This window comes from Coenobita brevimanus, chromosome 110, assembly GCF_032717465.1.
Source record: "Coenobita brevimanus isolate Jiangsu-jjx chromosome 110, ASM3271746v2, whole genome shotgun sequence".
NCBI lineage: Eukaryota > Metazoa > Arthropoda > Malacostraca > Decapoda > Coenobitidae > Coenobita > Coenobita brevimanus.
Window position 1 is genome coordinate 45,900,834 of NC_137063.1, and position 26,830 is coordinate 45,927,663.

General features: G+C 41.1%; 1 protein-coding gene across 3 annotated transcripts in view; it reads right to left on the reverse strand.

Moving 5' to 3' along the window:
• Nucleotides 1–11,013, reverse strand: part of LOC145417384 (fatty-acid amide hydrolase 2-A-like) — a 51,703-nt gene extending 40,690 nt beyond the window's left edge. For 2 of the 3 annotated variants that reach the window (XM_080286065.1, XM_080286062.1), the window contains exons 1-2: nt 10,902–11,013; nt 777–839 (exon numbers count right to left, since the gene is read on the reverse strand). The gene's annotated coding sequence lies outside the window, so the exon portion shown is untranslated. The remainder of the gene's footprint in view (nt 1–776; nt 840–10,901) is intronic. The other variant, XM_080286063.1, reaches the window with a different exon arrangement.
• Nucleotides 11,014–26,830: the final 15,817 nt, after the last annotated feature.

Here is a 26,830-nt window from a genome sequence, read left to right on the forward strand (position 1 = left end):
AGTGAATGCTACGTATTTTACTGAAAGAAATTGAATCCCTACAGTGACAATAAACTAATACTACTGAAGGAAACTTATGGATAAAGACTGTAGATATATATAAGTGTTATATAGTAATAGAAATATAAAGTGTGAGGGGTTTTATGAATAATAAATGACAGAGTACCAAGAGCGAACTAGCGCAAGTGCGGCGGTCAAACGCGCTCATAATTTTCATTGCTTTCACAGTGTTTTTTTTTTTGAAGTATGGATCCCAAACTACTTGAAAATCATAGAGTAGTGTTTATAGTGTTAATATCTGGCTGTGGTAATCATATTACGGGTTGTCGGGAAGTGTAAAGTGGAGACTTCGTTACCCAACTTCAGAGGTCTCCACAAGTCCTACGGTAACGGACGAAGGCTCAACAAACATTCCAGGAGAAAGCTGAAGGTATGTGCCATAAGCATATATAATTTTAATATTCTAGGACTAATAACTGATTTTTGGCAAATATTTTTTGAGAGTCTGTCGGAGCCCGAATAACCCCGCGGCACACGCAAAACATCGGTAAATATGCCCGCGGTGTAGGGGTTAAAGAAGTGGAATGGTTAGATATAGTATATCATCATCATCATCATAGTCTTTATTAAACCCTTCGCCACAAGAAGTCCTCCCTAAGTCGAATAAAACGGTCAGGATATAACTAGAATAAAGTTTTAAAATGCCACTGGATTACAGGGGTTGATCAAATGACAAAAAAACTAAAGCAACATAGAGAGTCAGTAGCAGCACTCACCTGGCTCGATGCTATGTCAATTCTTCCCTTATTCCCCTTCTTATGGACCAGTCTCAGTCGACTCTGTTCAATAAGACAAATTAGGTCACTCTTACTGCTGAAAAATTTTCACTGTTTAGTAAAGCCATCTAATGTTACCCACAGTACAATATCTGATGCCCTCTCACATGACTTCCAAAATGGATTCCCTTGGAAGTCGTTGTATGCTGATGATCTAGTGTTGATTGCAGAGAATGAAAGGAGGTGGAGGAAAGATTTAGGAAATGGAGAGATAGTATGGGGCACAAGGGCTTAAGAATAAATGATGATAAAACAAAAGTGATGATAACTAGGGCTGGGGGCAGAGTTGTCAAAGAAGAGGGGTAATGGCCATGTGTGATTTGCCACAAGGGTGTGGTAAGTACAGTAATTCCATTTTGTGCAGTGTCTGTGATAAGTGGGTGCATAAGAAATGTAGTGGTATTTGAGGCAGACTGCGAAATAATGCTAATTTCATGCGTGCAGTGTGCTGGGGAGAGCAGGTTATTGCCAAGCATGAAAGGATTGAACTTGCTGGTGAGTCTCCTGAGTGTGTGGAAGAGTTTTGTTATTTGGGAGACATATTATGTGCTGGAGGTGGGGCTGGGGCTAGCTCTGTGTCTGAAGTGAGGAGTGGTTGGAAGAAGTTCAGGGAGCTGTTGCCTTTCCTAACATTGAGAGGGCTCGTCTTCCATGCTAAGGGACCTTTGTATGCAGCATGTTAGGAGTGTAATGCTGTATGGCAGTGAGACCTGGGCAGTAGAGGAGGATATTCACAGGCTCAAACATACAGAAATGGATATGACTAGATGGATGTACAGTTCGTCCCTGAACGTGAGGCCTGGAGGGAGGGGGGCTAGGTTTGCAATGGAGTTGAGAGGTAGGATGGGACTGAAGTGTATTGGTGTTGTGATGAGGAGGGGAAGACTGGGATGGTTTGGGCATGAGAAGATGGGGGATAATAATTGGGTGCAGAAAGTGAGAAGTGTTAATGTTGGGGGTAGGGTAACAAGAGGTAGACCGAAATAGGCCTCTGACAAGGTCACTGAGTGTGACCTCAGGGATAAGCGACTAAATAGGGAAGCTGCCAGAGATCGAGCAGCATGGAGAGTCACCATTAGGTGACCAGGGCTGACGCATGCAAGCATGTTGGAGCCTTCAAATGTGAAACGATTAATCTTCTGGCTGCAAGGAATTTACTCAACTGAATAAAATCATACGGTATTAGCAAGAACAAAATATACAATACATTCATAACGAATAGACTGAGAGAGAGAGAGAGCGAGAGAGAGAGATGCTGTACAGTACTGTGCACTAACATGTTTGTTTAGATATATCCTCTTCAACCCCTCTGCTCATAAGGTTCTTTAATTAGCTGAATAAAATCATGTGGCAGCAGCAATAAATTAGTATACTATAGTTCGGTGTTACTGTACTTGAGGAAGAAATGGATACTGTTCTAACCCCCTTCTTCTAAGGGATCTTCCAAGGCAATTAAAAATTTTTACAGTCAGCAATATTCTGTCCTTTAGCTACTACACAGTAGTACTGTATACAGTATTAAGGTTTCAGTACAGTAAGCCCTCCAATATCTGACATAACAGAGCCAAAAGGCATGTCCAGGAACTGCACATGTCTGGATATGGGCAAATGTCTGGTCCCTCCTTCAGACCTAACCTAACTCTGAATGCCGTTGTAATAAGCCACTACAGAACATCATACAACACTTGTTCTTGTTGTTTTACATTAATCTTTCTAGTCAAACAGACCCATCAACCATAGTTAAGCAATCACCATGGCCAAGTAGATCCATAAATCACAGGCAAGCAAGCATCACTGCAGGGCCATACCCTGCAGCAACATCAAAAACATGAAACACCAATAACACAAGAAAACAGCAACATGCACATGAAACATGATGGTAAAATAGAATGAAATCATCATACAGTACAGTAGGCTAGAATAAAATCAAGGTGAACATTCATGACACTTAGAAGGGCACCACCCGCTTGCTCCTTGGCTCTGCCTGGTGAAGCTGCAGTACAGTACTGTGACTGGTGATGCTACTGCACTGCACAGTATATTTCACGTGTTCTAATAACGTACAAATCCCGCGTGTTCTAGTGGCGTACATACATTGAGGAGCCTAGTCACAATCCGAGTCCTCAATGAGGAGTGGAATAGCAATACATGAAGCAGGTAGGGCACCACCATGAAAACCACCATGTGCACCAACATGTTCATCCAAGAGACACAGTTCAATACACACAGTCACAGAGCAGGAATTGAGGCAGAGGCAGGCATGCTCTGGAGGATGCTGGGTGAATTACTGGGCCTGGCCAAACAGTGTGGCACCAATGGACGTTTCCCTGCCCCGGCCAGACGCATGGCTGATATTTTTAACGTTCAGATGGGTTTGCTCCACCTGAATAGTACACAGTAATGTCCGGAAATTGATATGCTAGTGCCAGATGACGACGTCTGGAAACTGCACATCCAGATACTAGGCGGATTATTGTATGTCATATTTCATCAGCTAATCTGAAATGGACTAAAGAAGTACAGTGAATGACTAAACCATGTACAGTGTACAGTACTATACTATGTTGTTAGAATGGTCAATACTGTACTTCAAGGCAGTGGCTGAATTGGTAGAGAGGCAGCTTGCAGTCCTAATGGACCCAGGTTCAAATCTTGGCTGGGGCAGGGAACAGTTTAAGGATTTGAATTCATAAAAGCAGACTTTCCTGATCCACCAGAAGACCCGCCGTCATGTCATAAAAGTATCCCCTCTAATACCATTACAGTACACCAGTCCTGTATGAGACTGCCCTAGCTGGTATTCAATATGGACGGTGGGTGTTAGCACTGAAGTGGTGATATGTGGAGATGTAAGAGGACTACTGGGCCTAGTGACAGGCCACTGTCCCCAAGAAATAGGCCCTGATGCCTTTGTCCAGTTGGACAAAAAAAAAAAAAAAAAAAAAAAAAAAGTGGCAACCCTCTAATTTCTGACTTATGCTTACTGAGTACTGTTATTATGATATAATATTTTAGTATACTGTACTTCATCATTAGTGGATCTTAGCACTTTCTTATACAACAGGTTGTTACCTGACTTCATTTCAAAATACTTGTACAGTAAAGTTTATGGCACTGAAAAAGACAATTCTGTGAGTTGTCATCGTCGTCATCTAATCCATTGTTGCTCCATGAGGAGCATAGGAGCCTGGGGCTAGGCAAGTTGGTCTTGACATTTAAGATGAGAGTGCCCAGCCTCACTCATCCCTGAGTGGCAATACATGAGCAATAAACCCCAATCATCCCTTGGATATAAACCTGCACCAGTTCAATCTGATTAAAGTGCCTTAATTACCCACTAAACTACCAGGTGCCATAATTTGGTGTAAGCACTATTCATAAATCATGAAGTGATACTCAGTACAATATTATTCACATGTCACTACTGTACACAAATTAGGAACAACTTGACATTATAACAACAGGCCATGGTCAAAAGGTACTGTACTAAGGAAATCATTAGTGGAGGCTGCAGCTAATGTGAAAGTGTGAATGACATGTAATTGTGGCAATAGTTTTACACCATTACAAGAAGTTCACACTTAGAGACTGACCACAATATAATGCTGTAGCTAATGAAAATCCAATAATTCGTCAATTATTAAATACTCATTATACTTTGGGGTCACCAGAAACACACTTACAATGACAGATTCCTACTAAGGATTTTTTTTTTTTTTTGTACAATCACAGTTCTGATCTTAACTATTCATCAGAGAATGTCCCTTTTACTTTGTTATTAACAATGACAGTTCACAAGAGACTTTTAAAATCAGAGTTTAATATAGCCTGAGTGACTCTACACTGAATAACAAGCCACATGGTTCTCTGTGCACCAGAAAACCATTACAATGCTGGGTGGTACCCATATAACCAAATTCTTATGCCTGATTGTTTAGTGGGTAATTAAGGTGCTCCAATCGGATTGAGCCTGAGTCGGTTTATGTCCAAGGGATGGTTGGGGTTTATTGCTCATGTAATGCCACTCAGTGATGACTGAGGCTGACTCTCATCTTAAATGTCAGGACTAACTTGCCTAGCCCCGGGCTCCTATGGTCCTCATGGGACAACACAAGATTAGATGATGTATGTATGTAACTTTTTCATTGTTACAGATTAATCCTGAGTTCAACAAAACCATTTGGTGATAGCATGAAGTAAAAAATATGGTACTGGTCCATCCTCTAGCTATCTATCTAGCTATTTATCTCTGGTATCTACAGACAGACTCCCTAATCACGTAAGGGGTGGCCACTTGACTGAGTTGCATTGTTTTACAGAGAGGGACACCAACCCTCCATCAACCCACCTACTGACAATTAGGGAACACGTATGGATTGGTTATATGGTTACCAGCCTGTGTTGTAAATGGTTTCCTGGCTTACAGGAAACCAATAGGCTTGTTACTCAATGTAAAATCACCTGACAAGTTTAGTTGATGATGTTAATCCAGGCACAAGACTATAACAAAGCCTGTACCTGCATTTCTAACCAAGGCCATATGAAAACTACGGATAGAAAGTATGGGCCTCAGACTTTGCACTGTCAGCTAATTCAATGACTTTTCACTGAAAAGTTACTGAAACACATTGTACTTGCTGTAAAATACTTTAACACTGTAACTAAGAAATTTAATACCATAATTCTCTCATAACTGCAAAATGTGAAAATTATGTGTAAAAATCAAACAGCACCAACTGTCGTCTGACCATTCATTAAGAGAGAGAATGTATTTTCAAATACTGTCCAGAAACTAAAACAACATACAAATTGCCTTTATACTTACCATTGTTAAGTGTATCTTCTTTGAAATCAGCAAAGTACAAAACAGTTTAATATCACTACTGTACCATATATGGTACTACAGTTTTAATCCATACAACTGCAACTACTGGTATGCAGGGAGCTCATAAGAACAGAAGAACTTGTATCTCCACACAGCCCCTCACACACACTGACTGGTTCTGTTGAATAACTAGCTAATGCTGTATTCTCAGCAGGGAAGCCTTTCATGTCAGATGCTAAAGTTTCCTATGGTTATATACTGTACCTGGTACTTTCTGTTCATTTACTATATCAAAAGAAATGGCTTACAAAGATTAATACTGCAATAATCAGGTAAAATTCTGTCAAATGACTTTTTATCTCACCATGCTTGATAAACATGTACAGAACTGGTATTTTTGACTAGCCTATTGTAATACAAGTATGGAAGCACTCACCAAAAATGGCTAACTGTTACCCTTGCTCAAGAAACCATAGAATGTTGCTAATTCAATTTCTTATTATGCAAGTACTATACCTGGTGCAAAACACTAACGTGCAGTAGTGTATAACTTCAGCAGTATTCCTAAACAAAAATCATAAAACAGATGCAGTTTCATCATAAAGAATAACTGAATTAACTTTCTATATATGCATCTACAGCCATCTATAGTAATTCTGGAAGGGATGGCCAATAATAAATTACTTCCATCATCCATGTCACCCAGTCCTCTGCCAATTCTAAAAGACATTTGGAAAAAGCAAATACAATATACTAATTACCCTAGATTACCATAGATGTTGTACTGGAAGAGGCTCTTTCCTAAGCCTGTGACTCCGGGCTTCTCAATTCTTCACTATTGTTATAACCCAGATGGTGGTCACATGTAGTGGATATCTTTTCCTTATAACTAAATTTCTGTCTCTGATATTTCCAAAATTTATCCAGACATGCTTCAAACCTCTCCACACTGCCTGCCTCTACCACCCATTCCGTTAATTCATTCCAATTATTTACCACCCGGTGTGGAAATGAATATCTCCTTAGGTCCAAGTTTGCTCTGTTCTTGTGTATCCTCTTGCTGTTGCTTCTTGTATTGCCTTCCTACCTCAGCTGAAGTATCCCACGTGTGCAGTCCTCATCGTATACGCCGCTGATGATCTTGAAGGTCTCAATCATATTTCCACGGGATCTCCGGAATGTTAATGATGGCAGGTCTAGCTTTTTCAAGCGCTCCTCATAAGATAGATTCTTTAATCCTGGTACCATCTTGGTGGCCCTTCTTTGAACACCCTCCAGTGCTTCAATGTCCTCACTAGGTGAGGACTCCATATTTGGTTAGCATATTCTAAATGTGGCCGCACTAGGGCAGTGTAGAGACCTTTAAAGGTTGTCTGGTCCAAATGGACAAAGGTCCTTCTAATGATCCCCACAATCCTGTTTGCCTTGTTCATTTTTTCAGCTAAGTGATCGGAAAACTTCCTGTCATCTACCAACACCCCTATATCTTTTTCTTCTTCGGTCCTGCTTATTTGTGTCTGCAAGTGGTATCCTTTATCTTCCACTCCAGTTCTCCCTATCCTCATGTACTTGGTCTTCTCAGGATGATAATGCAGCCTACATTTTTTGGTTCACTTTTGCAGTTCATATAAGTCTTCTTGTAGCTTTTGGCAGTCCTCTTTGTCCTCTATTTCCCTGAAAATTTTTGTATCATCACTATCGTTTTTCACAATTTCTGGGAGGTCATTTACAAATAGGACAAACAGTAGAGGCCCGAGCATCAATCCATGCGGTACCCCGCTGGTGACATTATTCTAGCCCAATGAGATACCATTCACAATAACTTTCTGTCTTCTGCCTGACAAGAAGCTTTCAATCCATCTAAGATAATTGCCTTAGATCCTAGAGCTTGCCATCTTTTCAAGAAGACTCCTATGAAGTACTCGGCCAAAGGCTTTTATAAAATCCCAATATACAACGTCCAGAGCTTTCTTGGAATCTACAGCCTCAGTCCAATGATCCAATACTTTAATCAACTGTAATACAGTTGACCTTCCCAAGACAAAGCCAAACTGCTTATTACTAAATAGATGCTTTTTCTTCATGTGATCTATTATTGCTTCTCTTAACAAAGATTCCATAATCTTGCATATCACACTAGTTAAGCTTACAGGTCTGTAGTTTCTGGGCTCCCTTTTATCTCCTTTCTTGTATATAGCTGTCGCATGTGCAAGTCGCCAGTCATCTGGTATTTCCCCCTCTTGAAATGAACTTTTAAATAATATCTGTAAGGGATCAAGTAGTTCCTCTGTCACTTCTTTCAGTATCCTTGGGTGAATTTCGTCTGGTCCAGATTTGCTTCTTTTTAGTTTACTTAATATCTTTTGGATTTTGTCCTTAGATATGTCAATACTAGAGAGAGCTGGAACATCTTTAGGTTTGAGTTTCAGACCTTCTTCATCAGTCTCAGTTATGAATACTTGTGAAAAATACTCTGCGAGGATGCTTGCTTTTCTCCATCAGTTTCTGCTTTTGAAGACCTTTCCATATCCATGTACAGTTCCCCAACTCTTGACTTTGTCCTGGTTTTAGAATTAACGTACTGTACTTCCAAAAATTTTTTGGATCTGATTTCGCATTCATTACAATCTCTTTCCTTGTGTTTTAGAGCTTTCCTGGTTTCTCTTCGTATCTGGTTATTTAATCTCCTGTACTCCTTCTCTACCTCCTGACATCCGTCACCTGTAATATTGTTTTTCTTCAGATTTTTCAATCTTTCCCATAGTTGTTGCTTTCTCTTTATTTTTGACCAAAGCATCATGTTCATGGGTAATTTTTCATTGGTTCTTTTCCTTGTAGTGCTTTCTCCTGCAGTCTTCTTCGGCACACACTCATCAGTTATCCTCTTTAGCCTGCTAGGAAATCTTCTCCATTTACTTTCAATGCTGGCCTCTTGTGACAGGTACTGACTCCAGTCTATGACAAGTTTCTCCTTCATTTTCTGGTAGTTTCCTTTTTCATACATATATACAGTACTTGTCTTTTACACTGGTTCTCCTGCTCCTGCATGTCACAATTAAAAGAAATGCAGGCATGATCACTCCTGCCTAAAGGACTATCCAAACTAATGTTTTCAATTATTGATTCATCGTTACTGAATATCAGATCCAGTATACTTCTTCCAGCCTCCCCTCTGCATCTAGTCATTTCCATTATATGTTGGGTTAGGAAACAATTACGAGCTTCCTCAATCAGCTGTATGTGAAAATCATTCATGTCTGCATTAGTTACGTAGTTATCCCAGTTGATGTGAGACAGATTAAAATCGCCATGAAGTATCTTGTACTGCCACATTCCAGTTCCGGACAGCAATACTCGCAAAACTCAGTTCTAAGATCCCTTACTCTATATCTTGTCCCTTTCTTTATGTACACTATCAATCCTCGTCCCTCATTGGAATGCAGGTTGATCATGAGGTCGGTTTGGTGGCAAGTGAGCTCTTCCCCTCGTTGCAGTGCAGGCATGCATGGCTCGGCCATTGGCTGTGTAGGGAGAGTGTGCCCGTGCCGTTCCCTCTCCCTCCAACTCTCCAGAGCTGAGCAGCAGCGAAGGAGTAGACCATGGAGCAGCAGAAGGGATCATGGAGTCCCGTAGGTGGTGGCGACCGTCATCCACTCACTTGATGTAGTTATGCCTACTTCTTCCTTAGCTTTTATCATTCTTTTTCTGTGCCTGCCCTCCTCTCTTCCTATTTTTCCCATCTTTCCTGTCACCCCTTATTGCTTTTCTTTCCTTTACAGGTGGCTTTACATTGAGTGACATGCCAAATGGTTTCCTGTAAGCCAGGAAACCATTTACAATGCTGGGTGGTAACCATATAACCAAACCATACGTGCTCCCTACGTGTCAACAAGTGGGTTGGTGGAGAATTGGTGCCCCTCCCCGTAAAACAAATAACTCAAAGTCAAATGGCCACCCCTTATGGGATTATGGCATCTGACAATAGACAGACAGATAGATGATCTTTCAAACCTGAAATGTTTTGGTCTCACTTCCTGTAGTGCAATAATAGTGAGGTTTTACCTCCAGATGATTTAACCTCATGCTTAATTCCTCAATTTTTTCCTGTCTTAAGACATCTGCATTACTAAACAAACAATTTCCTTTTCCCATCATTATTTACACTTTTTACATTATTTTAACTTTTTACAAGTCCACCAGCTTGATTATCCTCTGCCTCCATGGAGGTCCCCCCACACTGTACCTTCCCTTCCCTAGCTCTGTCATGTTTTTTGCTTCCTTCCACAAAGCTGAGTCAAGCTCTCTCTCCCTCTTTGTCATATCATACACTATCCTCACATTCTCAAATTCCTTATTACCCTTGAGGCTCGTTATTTTATCAAACTATCTAAATCTGATGTCCACATTTGGCAGAAACACTCGTATCGGTCTGGTTTTATCCCTTGCTGCTTTACCCAGCCAAATTACTTTAATAATCTCACTCTGTTCACAATTACCTGACAGATCTGCATAGGTTTCATTACAAATTTCTTATCATTCTCAATCTTTTCTTGAATAATTTGTGAAGTTGATTCTGGGACACCATACATCGCAAAGTTATTTTCCTTAGCCTTTCATTAATTTCCTCAAGAACCACCAAAATGCTTTGTATATTAATCATAATACCAGAATGCTTTTATGTCTTATTATGACTACAATTAAAGTATGCTAATTTCAATACCAGAATGTTTTTTTGTTTGATTACACATTTTAAGTGATCATTGTGCTACATAATACAGTACAACATAACTCCCTTCAAACACTCTGACATACCATAACCAACATGATGAACTTTTAAAATTTTCATATGCTTTCAATACACCCATACCAAGTATAAACATCCTACCAAACCCTTCATACTCGTATAAAGCACACCATATAAGCTGCAAATGCATCTGTACATCAAATTAGGTTAAGTGAAAGTTTATGCTCTTATGTTCTAGTTTTATGTGCAATATCATAAGGCAAAGCTGTTCTGATCAATAAAACTGATGATACAGCAGGTATTATTAGGTCAATTATGTAACAACATGATGAAATGGTAAATTACATATCAATTTTAAAAGTACTGCCGAGGTTCTCAAATGTCAACTCGGCAATCAATTAGTGCTGCTTTTCTTCAAGATAAAGTTAACTTCGCTCACTTAGCTCTACCGTACATCTTCTACCTACAGCATATGATTTACACGATGATGACTTACCACTGTAAATTTCGAGGGTGCAATGCTTAGGTGAGTTATTTTAGCTCGACTGAACCCCACCTCCACCTCACCCACCCCTCGGTTTGTTTTGATTATCTCACCAAGGCTCCAAGCAACTGTACTCAGCTGTTCATTTTTGCGCACATCACCTGGAAGTTAATAATACTCATCAGCAAAAAGGCGTTTTTATAAATAGAAGAAAATGTCTCCCATTGAGCTTTAGTACAAATTACCACTCACAGTCCCCTATATGGTAGGAAAAATAATGCATGTAAAATTGCCTTACTGCTGAGTTCTTGCAGTAATTGCCAGCGATCATTTCAAAGTTACCAAAATACACCTGAAACTACCAATGCATTCCTGATGGTTTATAAAGCAAATTAATTATTTATTTTACTTCTATTAGGATCACGAAGGCAAAGTACTGTACGTCGTTCTTAGGGCAAGTGTGATATCGGGAGCTGCCTGTACCTCAAGTCAACAATAAGGATGGCCAAGAGTACAAGTCCATCAAACTGTCTACAAAAGCAAGCCTTTTTCTGCATGATGTCCAAGACGACGCAAGGTTGTTTGTGCTTGTGGAAGTAGGTGTGTGTGCGTGTATCGACCAAAAAAATCATCAGCAGCACGCAGACCTTGACTGAAAGATATCCTATTGCTGCCATGATACACGTGAAGTGATGTTCGACCCAGAAGAGCATCATGGGTGCTTGACGTGCTGGAGTGAAAATCAGCCAACCCTAAAGCTAAAGGTGTTTTCTAAAAAAAAATGGGATGAAGTGTTCGAGTAACTCCTCCCTCACGGTTGGTATGTTTGTTTATAGATATTCATGGAAGTTAGTACAGAATACTGATTTTATGATGTTTTCTTTGCACCATTCGCAGGATGCGGCGTCACGCGCCATTGACTGGCGCGTGACGCCGCATCCTGGGAAGGGTTATCCCGAGATATCTGTTATAGGCATTATTAACCTTAGTAATAAACTTTCCTCTCACGGTATGCCGCTTCACGTTACATACTCCCCCATCTTCTCCTTCCACTTATCCCGCTCATATTTCATACCATTATACCTCATCCCCTTCGTAGATGCTGATGTGAGCTGTTGTATACAAACAGCCCCAGCTGGATTCAATTTGTCTCCCAGGATTATAGTCGGTTTGTGTTTATTTGACGTGACTGGATCACTCTCAGTCTCCCACAGTTTCAGTACTATTTCGTGGTTACATTTGGCAACTAGTTAAATCGACCCTTACTACAATGGGTCATCAACACTAATCAGCCATGCTGAAAGGGTCTTTTTCAGGTTAGAGTTAACGCGCTATAGAAACGAAGATTTAAAATTATCTAGTCTTATTCTCACGACGTACATGAAATTAATACATTGATTGATATATAACTAACCAGAATAATCATGCCAACTGGGGATTAGATTTACTCAGGAGTCGGTAAGATGAGCAAGTGACGAGGTAGAGTTTAATCATAGGCCTATGCACACACCGTGGCACACGATAAGTCTTTTGGTGCCAGTCACAGTTTGATCTGCCTTTGCCCATCGGTTTATATGTTTCAGTCTTTATGTATTTTTCTGTCATTCAGTCCGTCTACATTAACTGTCAGTATCGTAAGGCTGTCTTTGATTCTGTTTATATGAACAGTATAATTATGTATGTGAAGTAAATCTTATAGTTTGCCTTTTTATTAGTCTGTCTCTGTCTACTTTGCTGTCTCTGTATGTATGTATACCTATCTATCTTTATTTCTTTATATTTAACTGTATTTCTATCTTGGTATGTCTATCTAGCTATCTATGTCTGTATTTAACTGTTTGTATCTGTGCCTGTCCGTCTTTGTCTGTCTGTCTGTCTAGCTATTTATTTATCTATCTATTTATCTAGCTATCAATCGGGGGAGGCGGTGGCTGAATCGGTAGAGGGGAGGCCTGTAGTTCTGGTGGACCCAGGATCGAATCCCAGCTGGGGCAGGGAACAGTTTAAGGATTTGAATTTCCTAAAAAAGCAGACTTTCATGATGTACCAGATGACCCGCCGACATGTCATAAAAATACCCCCGCTAATATCAGTACACCAGTCCTGTATGAGACAGCCCTAGCACGTATTCAATATGGACGGCGGGTGTTAGCGCCGAAATGTGGAGGTGTAGGAGGACTACTGGGCCTTGGGATAGGTCACTGTCCCCAAGAAATAGGCCCTGCAAGCCTTTGCCCGGAGTCGGACACGTTATATATATATATATACACACCGCCATGCACGTAATCCGCACGCCTGTGTAGTATTTCCAGTTCTTTTGTAGATTTACTTGTTTTCCGAAATTTATGCATGCCTTCTGTGTAGCCGAGATATATAAGCTTAAGTTTATTTACATTTCATAAGTTTTCACGTCGTCATTCCTTTTTAAGTGTATTAGTACGTCTTAACGGTACCAATAGAAATCCTCCCCCTCCCCCGATGCTAGAATTCGGTTTTAATGTGATTATATAAGACATTTTTTCAGGACGGACTTGATTCTCCCGTTAGCACCCTTGTCGTCCCATGTGCAAAACGCCAAGCCTCTTGTCCAGATCGTGTTCAGTCCAGTATGCAGTAATACTTTGTTTTCCTGCCTCTGAGCGATTATGTTCACCTTGGAAAGATCTTTTGTAGTGAAGGTGCTAATGAAGGATAAATCCATCCTCTCCAGTTCGAAAAGCCTCTTAAGCTAAATAACATCGTTTGAAGATAAAGTTAAAATTAAAAAGTGCGTCATTAGGATAAAAAGGTTGGTTAAGTGCTCAGTGAAGGGTAAATCTAATCTCGCCTGTTCGAAAAGTCTCTCCTAAGCCAAATTAAATCGTTTGAAGGCAGCGAGAGTAAAATAAGTACGTCATTGTAGTAATAGGATTGACCAAGTGCTCTATATCACCCAAAATTAGAGTATGGCATTCGGACTGCAAAGCTAAACTTCGGTAGTCGGTTCTTTCATCTGAGGGATCTTGGTCACATACACAACTTCGAATATAAAGTTGTGGCTGCTTGAAATTCAGTGAGCCTTGGCTATGAGGTATGAACGAGTCGCCTTGAGACAAAGGGAGCCTTCAATCTGACTACACATTGTTATAAACTGAGCTAAAAATTAGTTGATTAAGGGTCTTTGTCAGGTCAGAGACACCACTTCAGCAGTATACTGTAGATATTAATGGGAGATATTGTGGTGTTCGGTATCTGAGTGTGCTGGTGTTGACGACTTATCAAGATGACAAAATACTTATGAAGCAATTAGGTATCTCCGTCAGGGAAGGCAGGAAAAATTATATATATATATCGGTATCCATAAGACTCCTCGAGAACTTAAGTACGGATACAATATACACCGTATGAAATTTTATGAATGCCTTCATCCATCCATCCATCCATCATCCAATCCTACATTGCCCCATGAGGAGCGTAGGAGCCCGGGGCTAGGCAGTTGGTCCTGACATTTAAGATGAGTGACCAGCCTCACTCATCCCTGAGTGGTACTGTATTACATGAGCAATCAACCCCAACCATTCCTTGGATATAAACCTTCACCGGCTCAGTCCGATTGGAGCGCTATAATTACCCACTAAAACCACCAGGCGCCAAAATCTGGTTATATGGTTACCACCCAGCGTAGTAAATGCTTTCCTGGTGTACAGGAAACCTTTTGGCTTGTCGCTCAGTGTAGAGTCACCCACAGGCTGAAGGATGAGGAAGGAATGAAGGAAAGGAAGACAGAAGAGGGAGTGTAAAGTCACCCGTAGACAGGACAAGGAAAGAATGAAGGAAAGAAAAACAGAAGAGAATGGAGGGAAAGAAGGATGGAGAGGAAAGGGCAGACACCCGAGAGCAGCACTATATCGAGTGAGTGGATGGTGAGCACCCCCACCTACCACAATGCCTTCATTACAAATATTAAATTCAGGGTGCTGAAGGGAAAGGGATATTTTTAATCTGCGTAGATATGATGAGTGGAGTACTTAGCCTCTTCACCAGAAGTGTGTCATTTTTTAAAGGATATATAGTATTTACTATGACGTGACGAATTTATCCACCTTAGGATAGACCCTTTGAACTGGAGGAGCTAAATTAAATATTTATTTATATTTTCGCTACAGTGGCCTGGTGGAAACTTGGTTATTGTAAAATAAAAATGCACCATAGTCTTGAAGTGATTAACCAACTACAGTGTGGTCGCCCAGACGTACGGTGGAGTGATTGGTGCCATCGTTTCCGGTGAGCCCAGTCTCGGCCCACCGGGAATGTCCGAGGAGGAAAGGCAGAGCTGCAGTGGTGGCGAGGGCAGGGAGTGGAGGGGCCTCAGTGCAGGGGTCAGACGAGGTCACACGAACATTCTGGTGGTATTTCCTGGAGGTTTATCCTTAGGTCACTGCACGCTGGCGATTAAAAGGTGTTTCAGAACGAGTGTAGGAAGTCTTTCCTCAGACTGATAAATTTATTTGGTGGTAGCAAGAACAAGTTAGAAAAATAATCATCATGTCGAAGGGCTTCGTGGAGATTGATTTTAACCCATTCACCCAGAGGGCGTATTTTGTGTTTTGGCTAACATAAACGATTTTTCGTCACCTGATGAGAGACCCATTGAGGTGACGGGTTTAGTAAGAGATGTTACTTGAGATTAATTAAATCGTCCGGACGTAGCCAGGAGAAAATAATGTTGAGTTTCAGTATTGAAGGGGTTAAGGATGCGTGGGGCAGGGCGAATGTTTAGCCTTGTAGATCTGGCGTGGTAGAGGGGCTGGGTGTAAGAAGGTTAGCAGACTGTAGACTATGGTGCTGTGGGGCTTCTATGTTGTTACCTCATCCACTTGTAGACTGTTCTTAGGCCTCGTCAAGCCACTGGGTGAATCATCATCATCATCATCATCACACCGTTTCGTATGTAAAATTGGGCTGAGAAGACCTAAAGCCTAGCTTCTCAATCTCCTCTGAGTCTTATAACGGAACCGAAGGAAAGCGTATACCGGTATTAAATTGCACGGGTCTTGGCCGCAGGACCAACTAAACTGCATCCAAAATAATGTCCTCTGTACAGCGTAAGGAGTGGGATTCCTAACTGTATAAGGAATGGAGATTCAACCTTATCCTCCCTCCTCTTCTAGCAGCCTTATACAACACGCAGAAAATATTTAAGTATTTTCTTCTCTTCTAACTTTAGGAAAATCAGTAGTCTATCTATCTAAACGCCGTAAGTCCGTAAAGGGTAGCCGTTTGTCTTTGAGTAAGTGGTTTTACGGGGAGGGGCACTAACCCTCCGCCAACCCACTTGTTAACACAGGGAACACGTGTGGGTAGGTTATGTGGTTACCACCGAGCGTTGTAAATGGTTTCCTGGCTTACAGGAAACCATTAGGCTTGTCACTCAGAGTAAAACCAGCTGAAAAGGAAAGATGGGGAAAATAGGAAGAGAGAGGGCAGACACAGAAGAAGTGATAAAGGTGAAGGAAGAAGTAGGCAGCACCACATCAAGTGAGTGGATGATGGTCGCTGCCACTTAAAACCAGTAGTGAGGATAAGGAAATTTACATCAGTCTCCTCCTTATGAAACAAGTGCGCATGTCGACCGCGTGATCTGCATGGCGCTATAAAACATCAAAATGGGATAAAGATTTGGTCGTGGTGACCAAGGGAGTAAGTGGGTTGGGCTGGAATCATAGGCTGTGGAATCTGGGCAAGTACTCTTATACCCTGTACAAAACGGGTGTTGTAGGAATAGTGTTTTGAATGTAGTGAAGGTTTATGTCAAAGTTTTCTCCAATAAGTATAAAATAAGCTCGCGTTCCTCTCATTTAAGTGCAGTCATGCAACACGAGTCAAAGGAAAACAAATATAGAAGAAACAATGTAGAAGGGTAACAAAAGACAAACTGCAGCCGTCCTGTATCCAGTGTACTATCTTCACTACATGGCCAGAAATTGCTCTGTGTCCATCTTGAATGTTAGTTGTACCCGGAAATCTACAGTAGACTGTTATGCTAGTCAAGATGAACTACAATGGAAAGGATGTAGAGCCGTAGTACTGTCTCTGTCTCTGTCATTGAGCTTTGGGAACTAAGCTGCCAACGGACGAAAAATCAGGACCAACATAAGGTGAAGGAACAATCGAGGGTAGGGACGTGTGGGCAGCGCAGAATGATTGGACACAGTGACACCATCTGTTTTTGGTCTGGTGTGGGAGGACGCTGCAGGATACTCAAATATTCACTGGTAACAACACAAGTTGGCCGTTGTCAGTTGCCATTGTGTAATTTGTTCTTATAATCCAAACAACAAAATCATTTGATAGACATTGGCAGGTCATGAAGAGTATACTGCCTCTACCTTTACGATATTATACGACATACAGGCATTGTGGAAAGTAATTTGAAAGCACAGAGTGAGCAGTGATCGCCTAAAAACGATATGGAGTATGTACAGTACACCCGTTCCAGAAAGTATCGGTGCAGAACACATACGCTATGTGTTTAATATGATGACACGGAACAAACGAAACTGGAAATTGAGGTTCTGTCCTCCCACAGGCAGGCATCCCAGATGATAGATGACTGCTATATCAGATACCTCTTGTGTCCTTCATAATGTGTAGGGAATGGCCTTATTTGCAATTATAATATAAACAGGTATTAACGGGCTGTCACTACCACATGGTAGAATAATTCCGGATGGCATTGGACCCACAGTGCACCGATACCTTCTGGAGTGAGTGTACAGTACGTGTACTGAGGGAGTCAGCGAAAACATTAGAAAGAGTGGATGGAGATGGACAATTTAGTGAGGAATACGATCCGCTCCTGATTGAAACAAGGATGTGGAATGGCTCCTTGGCTGTTCAGTGTATAGCCTGCTGTATACGAGAATGTAGTAATTAGGGAAGGACAATGGACAGACGAGGTGGCATGAAACTGGACGTAACAAAGCGTTAGGATTAGTGGCGGGACAGTTTATATATATATAGAGAGAGAGGGGGGGGGGGTTACTCGCTTTTAACGTATCTTCGTGTGTGGAAGTGTACGCTACTGAAGAGACTGAACAGAATACCAATTTGGACCATCCAGTGAATATGTGATTAATACAATATGTCCTCCTATTTCCGTAGGTCAGGATTAGGAAGTGTGTGTGTGTGTGTGTGTGTGTGTGTGTGTGTGCAAAGGTGGACCGACGTGAGAGTGACCAAGGAGGCGGGTGAACGCTCTGCTGTCGCCACCACCATTCCAAACCGGTCCTACTTGCGCAGCCTCTCATCCCGCCCACCCGACCCGTTTCACCTCCGCTGCCTAGAGTCCTGCTCTAAGATATTCTGCTGCAACGGTATAATTAATCATGTGCTGCTATTTTGATATATAAATTTCTTTAATACAGGCTGCTGTGTGGAATAGCTGTTCATCCATACTTGGGAGTACAAATTAATCGACTTCATCTTGACGACTTGATAAAATTATTGTTGTTTATCCGCGTTGAGCGTTTTAAATAAACATGTCCACAGGCAACGTCGTAAATACGTTGTTATTCCACAGTAGGCGTTGTAAATAGATTTGTTGATCTACACTAGTGTTTACAAGTAGCCGGTGAGTTATCCACACTGAGGCGTTGTAAATAGGTTATTTATCCACTCTGGGCGTGCAGGAGCGGAACGCCTTCATTATTGCGCTAATAAAAGCTAACCAGGCGACTCCACTGCCTGGTAATACTTACAACCTGTCCACCGAAAGGAGGACGATGGACTGCAGGAAGAGGGCTGCTTCAGACTGCAGTCCAGTAAATTCACACTGAGATGAACCTGTGGCAGTGAACGTTGTAGGTAAGTTATATACCCATACTGAGCATTGAAGTAAATTGTTTATCCACACTGGGCGCTGAAATTAAGTTGTTTATCCACACATGGAGTTGTATTGTTTATTTCACTGAACGTTTTAAATACCGGTACCGTATATTGTTTAGCCACACAAACGTCGTAAATAAATTACTACACTAGATTTGTCAAAATGTTAACCCTGATGTGAATAAAATCGTCATGAAATAGCAAAGATAAATGGAATAATACGTAGATTAGCACTGGAATATGATGCTAGTCACGAAGAAGCGCTGTGGAGGGAATGTAGAGCTGTAGAACTGTTTTTCTGCCACTTATCTACTGTACGTGAAGTATATTACAAAAGGACGAAAATATTGGCCAAAGTAGGTGAAAAGAATATAGGAAACCCCACCTGTCAATTTCTTTTTCAGTATCGGAACATTGACGTATGCTGGTTTTATTATTATTATTATTATTATTATTATTATTATTACTCAAGACAGTTTTCTCAGCTTAGGACAGACCTCTCTTAGTGAATGGGTTAATCATAGTTACATCTAACGCCTCGAATTTAAAAAAAAAAAAAATCGGTGAATAATATCGTCTGTTGTTGTTTGAGTATTAAAAAAAAAAAATATTGGATTGAAGGGGATAACGGAGATTGTTAAAACATTCACTAAGAGTTTACAGGAAGCAAAAAAGAAGAGAGAAAGATATGGAAAAAAAAAAAAGTGTTTGGCGTTAGTTGAAATAAAATAAATATTAATAATATTAAAAGGATTAAGCAGTAAAAATCACAGGAGGTTGTTTTCTAATGTTTCGTCCACTCTTTCACTATACAGTATAAAGACGGGAAGCTTTTCAGATAACTTTTTGTAGCGAGTGTACCTCTTCCATAGCGATGTTATTTTGCTTATTATACATATCATTTTCTCGTATGCTATTTATTTAGTTTCAATATTGACTTGGTTTGCATCAGTAACCAACAAAAGGATACTTAGGGGTAATATGCAGGATAAATCGCAGAGGAACAGGTATTACGGAGTCTCGGCAATATCAGCTGTAATTCAACACGTAAAAGTCAGGGGCAAGGTCAAACACCCATCGCTTGTCATGAGATGTGTTTGTGTGTGTGTGTGTGTGTGTGTGTGTGTGTGTGTGTGTGAAATCGTTTGTTATCGCTGTCACCAAACGATTTTGTTCAGCTCTGGACAAACCTCTAATAATGTAGAGATTAACACATTGACCACCATGGCGTTTTTACTTTTTTAATTCTCGCTCTCTCCAGACGATTTTATGCAGCTTATGGGAAGCATTTTGAACTGGAGGGGTTAGATAAAGCCTTCAATAACCACTTCACTACCAGAGATCCTTTCAGAGTGGAATACAATCGTCTGAGGGTAGCATGGATTTAACGAAAAATACGTCATAGGGTTGAAGAGGTTAAGGAAGGCTATATCTAACCCGTTCAGTTCAAAAATTCTGTCCTGAGTAAAATCGTCTGGTGGTAGTAGTAGTAGTAGTAGTAATAGTGGTAGTAGTTGCAACCCCAGGCCCATCTGAACGTGAACCCGGTGTACCCCAAAGTCACCCTTTTTTTGCAGTCCACATCCTCCTTTCGGGCGATAGGGAGGGGACTAAGGGACGATTGTATAACCAGGCAGAGTCATCACCTGGTCATATCGGTGCCACCACGTGAAGGCGTCCCTCTCCAGCACCAATAATTGAACACACACACACACACACACGTCATGGCAGTGAAGTGGAAAATCTTAAGGTCAGTAACCCTGCCAGATCAAGAAGGTGTACTCTCTTCTCTGTGTGATAATTCCGTGAGGTCTCGTTGACAGAGACTCCGTAACACCTCTTCCTTACCGATTTATTTTCCATCTTACTCGTCATTTTCTCTTATGTGTATCAATTTAATATCGTTGCATCTCTTCTTCAGCTGTTCATTTTCCAGCAGACACGTCATTTTATCTGTTATGGTTGTGTGTTTAATATCGTGGCATATCTTCCTTAGCGACTTATTTTCCATCCTAATCGTTTTCTTTCTGCTGTATGTTATGAATATCTTAAATATTGACACAATAGTTCATCCCTTTTGAGGATACTGGGGTGTAATCACAGAAAAAATCGGTAAGGAAGAAGAGTTACGAAATCGCTAGACCTGCTCAGAGTACGACGCCCTGTTTCAGCATTTTCCTACTACGCAGGGTTGGGTTAGATTAGTTCTTAGGCAGCTTATCCGTTATTTCGTTTTATCGTATTTCGCTATTTTTCCTTTCATTCGTAATTTCCCTTTAATTAGCTATTTTTATGTATTTCGTTATTTCCTTATATTTAGCTGTATTCTTATATTCCGTTATTTATTTCGCTATTTTCCTGTATTTCGTTATTTCTCTATATTTAGCTATTTTCCTATATTCAATTGCTGGTTCCCTGAAAGCAGTGATAAGAAACAGGGAAGTGAGCATGGAAGTGAAAAAATTACTACATGACAGTATTGTGATACCCACTCTAACGTATGGAAGTGAAGCTTGGACGTTGTTGGAAGGACACAAGTCAAGAGTGAGAGCAGTGGAAATTAGTTATTTAAGAGGAGCCTGTGGAGTCACATGAAGAGACAGGCTGACAAATGAGGATATAAAGGAGCGTTGTGGTGTGGATGTGGATGTGATAGGAAGCGTTAGAAGGAACACGCTGAGGTGGTTTGGCCATGTGGAGAGGATGGAGGGTGAGAGACTGACGAGGATAGTGTATGTGAGTGGAGTGGAGGGGGGGGAGACGGAGGGGGAGGTCGAGGACGAGATGGAGGGATGGAGTGGAGGGGGGGGGAGACGGAGGGGGAGGTCGAGGACGAGATGGAAGGATGGAGTGGAGGGGGGGAGACGGAGGGGGAGGTCGAGGACGAGATGGAGGGATGGAGTGGAGGGGGGGGAGACGGAGGGGGAGGTCGAGGACGAGATGGAGGGATGGAGTGGAGGGGGGGGAGACGGAGGGGGAGGTCGAGGACGAGATGGAGGGATGGAGTGGAGAGGTATATGAGAGAGGGGGGTGTGAGTTGGGAGCAGGGCAGTGAAATGACGGGGGACAGGCCGACATGGAGGCGATTTGTTTGTGGCCAGCCCGTACGGGATTGAGGCGTCTGGGAATAGATAGATAGATAGACAGTTGTTTATTTCGTTATATTTCTTATATTTCGCTATTTTCTTATATTCCGCTGTTTCCTTATAGTTAGATATTTTCCCATATTCCTTTCTATATATTTTATTTGCTATTTTCGTATATTTCACCATGTTTTCTTACATTTTGCTATTTCCCTATATTCCTTTGTATTCTTATATATCGATATTTTCTTATACCTGATTCGCTGTTTGACTATATAATTATCTGTTTTCATATATTTTGCTATTCTGCATTTCGCAATTTCCCTATACAGTATATATATATATATATATATATATATATATATATATATATATATATATATATATATATATACAGCATAGTGTGCGTTTTCGTACACTGGAGAGCGAGGGTTCGCGCCCCGCCAGGATAATAAACTTCGGAAGCGTTCTCCCGGCCATGTACTGCTTTGGCGGACACAAGGGGTGCTGTGGTTGAACCAGTGTCGCATACTGTAGAAGTATGTTTGCACCTAGTCGGCTTGCGCGGGCCGATTACACTTGGTTCACAGACTACACACACATCCAAAGCCACTACAACACTACAACCACATACTTCTCACCCTACTGTACATTCAATCTCGACCAGACAGCCTAAGCCACTTGGAAGAGATACATAGGCTGTATCGTCCCTACTTCGGTCGGGATAGGCCGGTCCTGCAGTGGATACTCAAACGGCTCATGATGATATATATATATATATATATATATATATATATATATATATATATATATATATATATATATATATTCCTGTTTCGCTATTTTCTTATATCTCGTTTTTTCCTACTGCGAAGATTTTTTTTTATTATTATTATATTTAGTTTGTTTTCAAGAGACGGTACTGGTCCACTCACAGCCTGAATATTGCGTCGTGGTTGCGTGACGTTTGATATGCCGTAGTTGTGAGGTTGCAATGATTCTCCTTGGTTATTAGTCAGATTTATTCTCCAGACTACATCTGGCCATCCACTAAGCTGAGAGGGTGTTACGGGTCTTTGCCAGGTGATGAAAACTGACTATTGTAGAAGTCCCGTGTTCATCTAGACCAGTGGTAGTTAACCCCCCGTCGCGGTCAAATACTGGGTCGCTGAGTTATGTCGAGTGGGTCAGTATGGGGCATCTGAAAACACACAGCAGCCTGAGAGTGAGTATAATAATAATAATAAAAAAAGATCCAAATAAAAAAAAAAACGAAATATATGAAAACAGCGAAACCAAAGAAATCAGGGAAATATATGGAAATTATACAGGAAAATAGCAAAAGGGATACAGCGAAATATATAGCGACTGCAGCGAAGGAGGCAGCAACATTGTGTACAGTTAAATAGAAAAAAAAAATCCATAAGCCTTTCCTGTATTATCTTTCATGACTGGATTCATAAACCTTTGGATTTATGTGACACCGTGGACAAATGTGTATATCATCAACCATCTGTCGGCTATAATATGAACACTTGTACACCATGCGGTACGTAGGAGGGCTACTGGGCCTTGAAAGGAGGCTGTGAAGCCTATGCCCAGAGTCGGACACATTAAAAAAAAAAAAAAATGATCCATCCAAACATCTATGATTCTAGCAGCGAGAGAGGCAGGATATGACAATTTGTATTTGACTGTACGCTGATGCAGTTACGTTTAATTGGTGTCAGTGCTTTATTTACCACTCAGTCGACGATATGGCTGCCAAGGTAACTCGTAAACCATAGGGCTATCTCTTGCTACCTGGCTGAAGCACGAGCGCGCGTGTGTGTATGTGTGTCTGTCTGTGTCTTTACGTCGCGTCTGTCTGTGTGCGTCTATTTGTTGGAGTCTCCCTCCCTCCCTTTCTCTCTCTCTCTCTCTGCTTGTGCATGTATACGCCTGTGTGTGTGTGTGTGTGTGTGTGTGTGTGTGTGTGTACGACTGTGTCTACGAGTGAGTGTGTGTCTGAGTGTCTGTGTGCGTCTGTGCGTCAGTGTGCGTGCATTTGGGTGCCTGTGTATGTATGTGTGTAATAGTTTACATATAAGGACTGGATGCATAAGCAAAAGAAAAAAAAAAGAAAATGTAGGCTACATCTTTAAATGGTAATTATAATATTAAAGGAAGGCAAAACCACAAAATCAGTAAAAAGAATTAGGCCATTATTTCATCATAATTTGGGGGCAGCCATATATTCAACTTAGTTTATGATGAACACGTTATATTATCGTTCAGTTATTTCAACATTACGCGTATTAACCTCTACTGTATACAGTGCTGAAGAGGGACACCTTCACGCGATGGTACTGATGTAACCGGACGGATGCACCGCCTGGTTATAAAAGTTTTCCTTATCTATTTCTCGTACTTCAGAAGGAGGATGGGAGGCTGCTTGAGAACGGTGATTTCAAGTCAAATGGCCACCCCTTACGGGATTATGGTGTCTGGCAATAGATAGATTTGGTCGGGTTTGCGTTTCGGATTAGCATGAGGTCTTAACAACGATAACCTGGACACATTACCGCGAAAATAATGATAATAATAATAATAATAACAACAACAACGACAACAACAACAACAACAATAATAATAATATTAATAATAATAATAGCAAATAAGATAAAATAGCTTGTCAGTCGACCAGGTGACCTGCGTCGCGCCATGAAATCGTCAAAGGGAGATGAAAGAAATGGTTGCGTGGTTAGCAATTGAATGGGCGAGGTAAGCAGCAATGTTGGTGGGTGGTGGGGAGGGACAAGGAAAGTATACCTTGTTAAATTGGTATTGTAGGATTAGTGGATCGAGAGCAGTGAAGGTTTATTTCATTATATCCTCGAGGAATGAAAGTGTGTGTGGGGGGGAGGGGGTAAAATGGGCGAGAGGACTAAGAAGTTGGTGGCAAGAACTGGAATTATGGTGGGAGTAGTGGAAAATGCAAGAGAGTATATGTCCAGTGAAGAATATGGTGCTGTGGAATCTATAAAGAATTTATAGTTTGAGGACTGAATGTTTATGTCAAAGTTTTCACCACCAGTAAGAACAAGTTAAGCTGGCGTTGCTCTCACACGCCTGGCGTCTTGAGGCTAAAATACAGGACGGTTCATACATAGTAGCCTATTACATTCCTTTTCCACTCTGACAGGTGATTTCTCGTCTTGCGTGAACTGCTTGGTCAATGTCATCATGCCTATCGTGCATCACTAATTCATTTTCTACTTCCAGTGCCCAATGGCGTAGCCAGAGTAATGACCAGGATGGCCATGGCTACCCCATGACATATGTCTGGCCACCTCAAATTTTCGTGAGAATACCTCCAGACCCCCATTGAGTACGTCTCATCGTGCCATCCCCATTTTAAAAAACCTAGATGCGCCCCAATCAGTGACGCAATTATACCCACACCAGCAGACAGAGCCATTCCCACAACAAACTATCATCAGGAGTGTATCCAGAAAAGCTTAATTTACGGACCACCTTGTATGTACGTTATGGGACTGAACGGGTTAACGTAGATGACCCAATGTGATGGGGAAACTATGGAAAAACACACCACTCTCACCCTGCAACACAACCTACTTATCGGCGGAAGGAAGTCTTGCACCCGCTCGCCCTCCTTCACTTTCCGTTGTCCATATTGACGTCGTATTCAGTCATGGTCTAAGGTGAATGACAGTGCTGGTGTAGAAATGTAGTCCGTAAGTTATTTGACAGGGAATATCCGCCGACCTATTTAGTATTACCTGTAGTGTGGTGACGCCATATCCAAACGTCGCACAGGCTAAAGGGATAGTACAGATTTAGAAATGTAGTTTTTAGCCACCATCTCTCTCTCTCTCTCTCTCTCTCTCTCTCTCTCTCTCTCTGGTGTGCTACCTCCAAGCGATTTTATATAGCTTATGAGATTTTTTACTCGAGGTGGTAGATATAGCCTTCCGTAACCCCTTCACTACAAGAGAGATCTCGTAAACTGAATTAAAATTATGACAGTGGCAAGAATATACAGAAATTCGTTACTGAACAAAAGTGATGAAAATACTGTACTTATTACGGAATACACACCGCTCTTCCTCGCACGGACTCGGTCTCATACCCAGACGTCGTAGGCTCAGTAGAGCCTGTACTCTCGACGGTAAGACAGCTCCCAGACACCTCTTCCTTAGCGATTTATTTTTGGATAATGTTTAGTATCCTTTTATGCGTTATTTGTGCAGAGTATGGCGATACTGGATTAATGTAACAGAAGAGAACAGTAAGGTGTAGGTAAAGTAAATCTCTTAGGAAAAGGTGTTAGCGAGCTTCCGACGACAGTACGTGCCCAGCAGTGATGAAACGGTAGCAAACCTCAAGACGCCACTGCAGAGATGTCGCCATTTGTCTTTAAAATAGGTGGTTTTGTATTGTTACTTTTCAGTGCAATATGACCCGAGTTATATGCAGTGGTGAACAAGTTTGTGAATTCACTGGGGACCAAGTGTATTTTTCATTTTATTTATTTTATTATTATTATTATTATTATTATTATTATTATTATTATTATTATTATTATTATTTTAATTATCATCATCATCATTATTTCCCGTTATTATTATTATTATTATCATTATTATTATTATTATTATTTTCTTTATTTTTTGGCAACGAGTGGTGGCGATTTCAGTGTGTTTGCTTATGGAAATGTTTTGATGGTATTTGTCAAGGAATATAGGGTCTTTGAGCAGTGACTTGTGATAGAGAGGCTTGGAGGTGTTATTTTACGTGGAAAAATCAGGGATTAGGCACCTTGCAGCAATAGAACAATGTGAATGATTGATATCGAAAAATTATCTTGTTTTTGTTTTTCTTGGTGAAAGCAGTCTTGCGGGCTCCCGACCTTTGGATCCGTCTTTCATGCATGAAAAGAAAGATGCCTCGTATAAAAAACTGGTAAAATAGATACACAGATATGTAGGT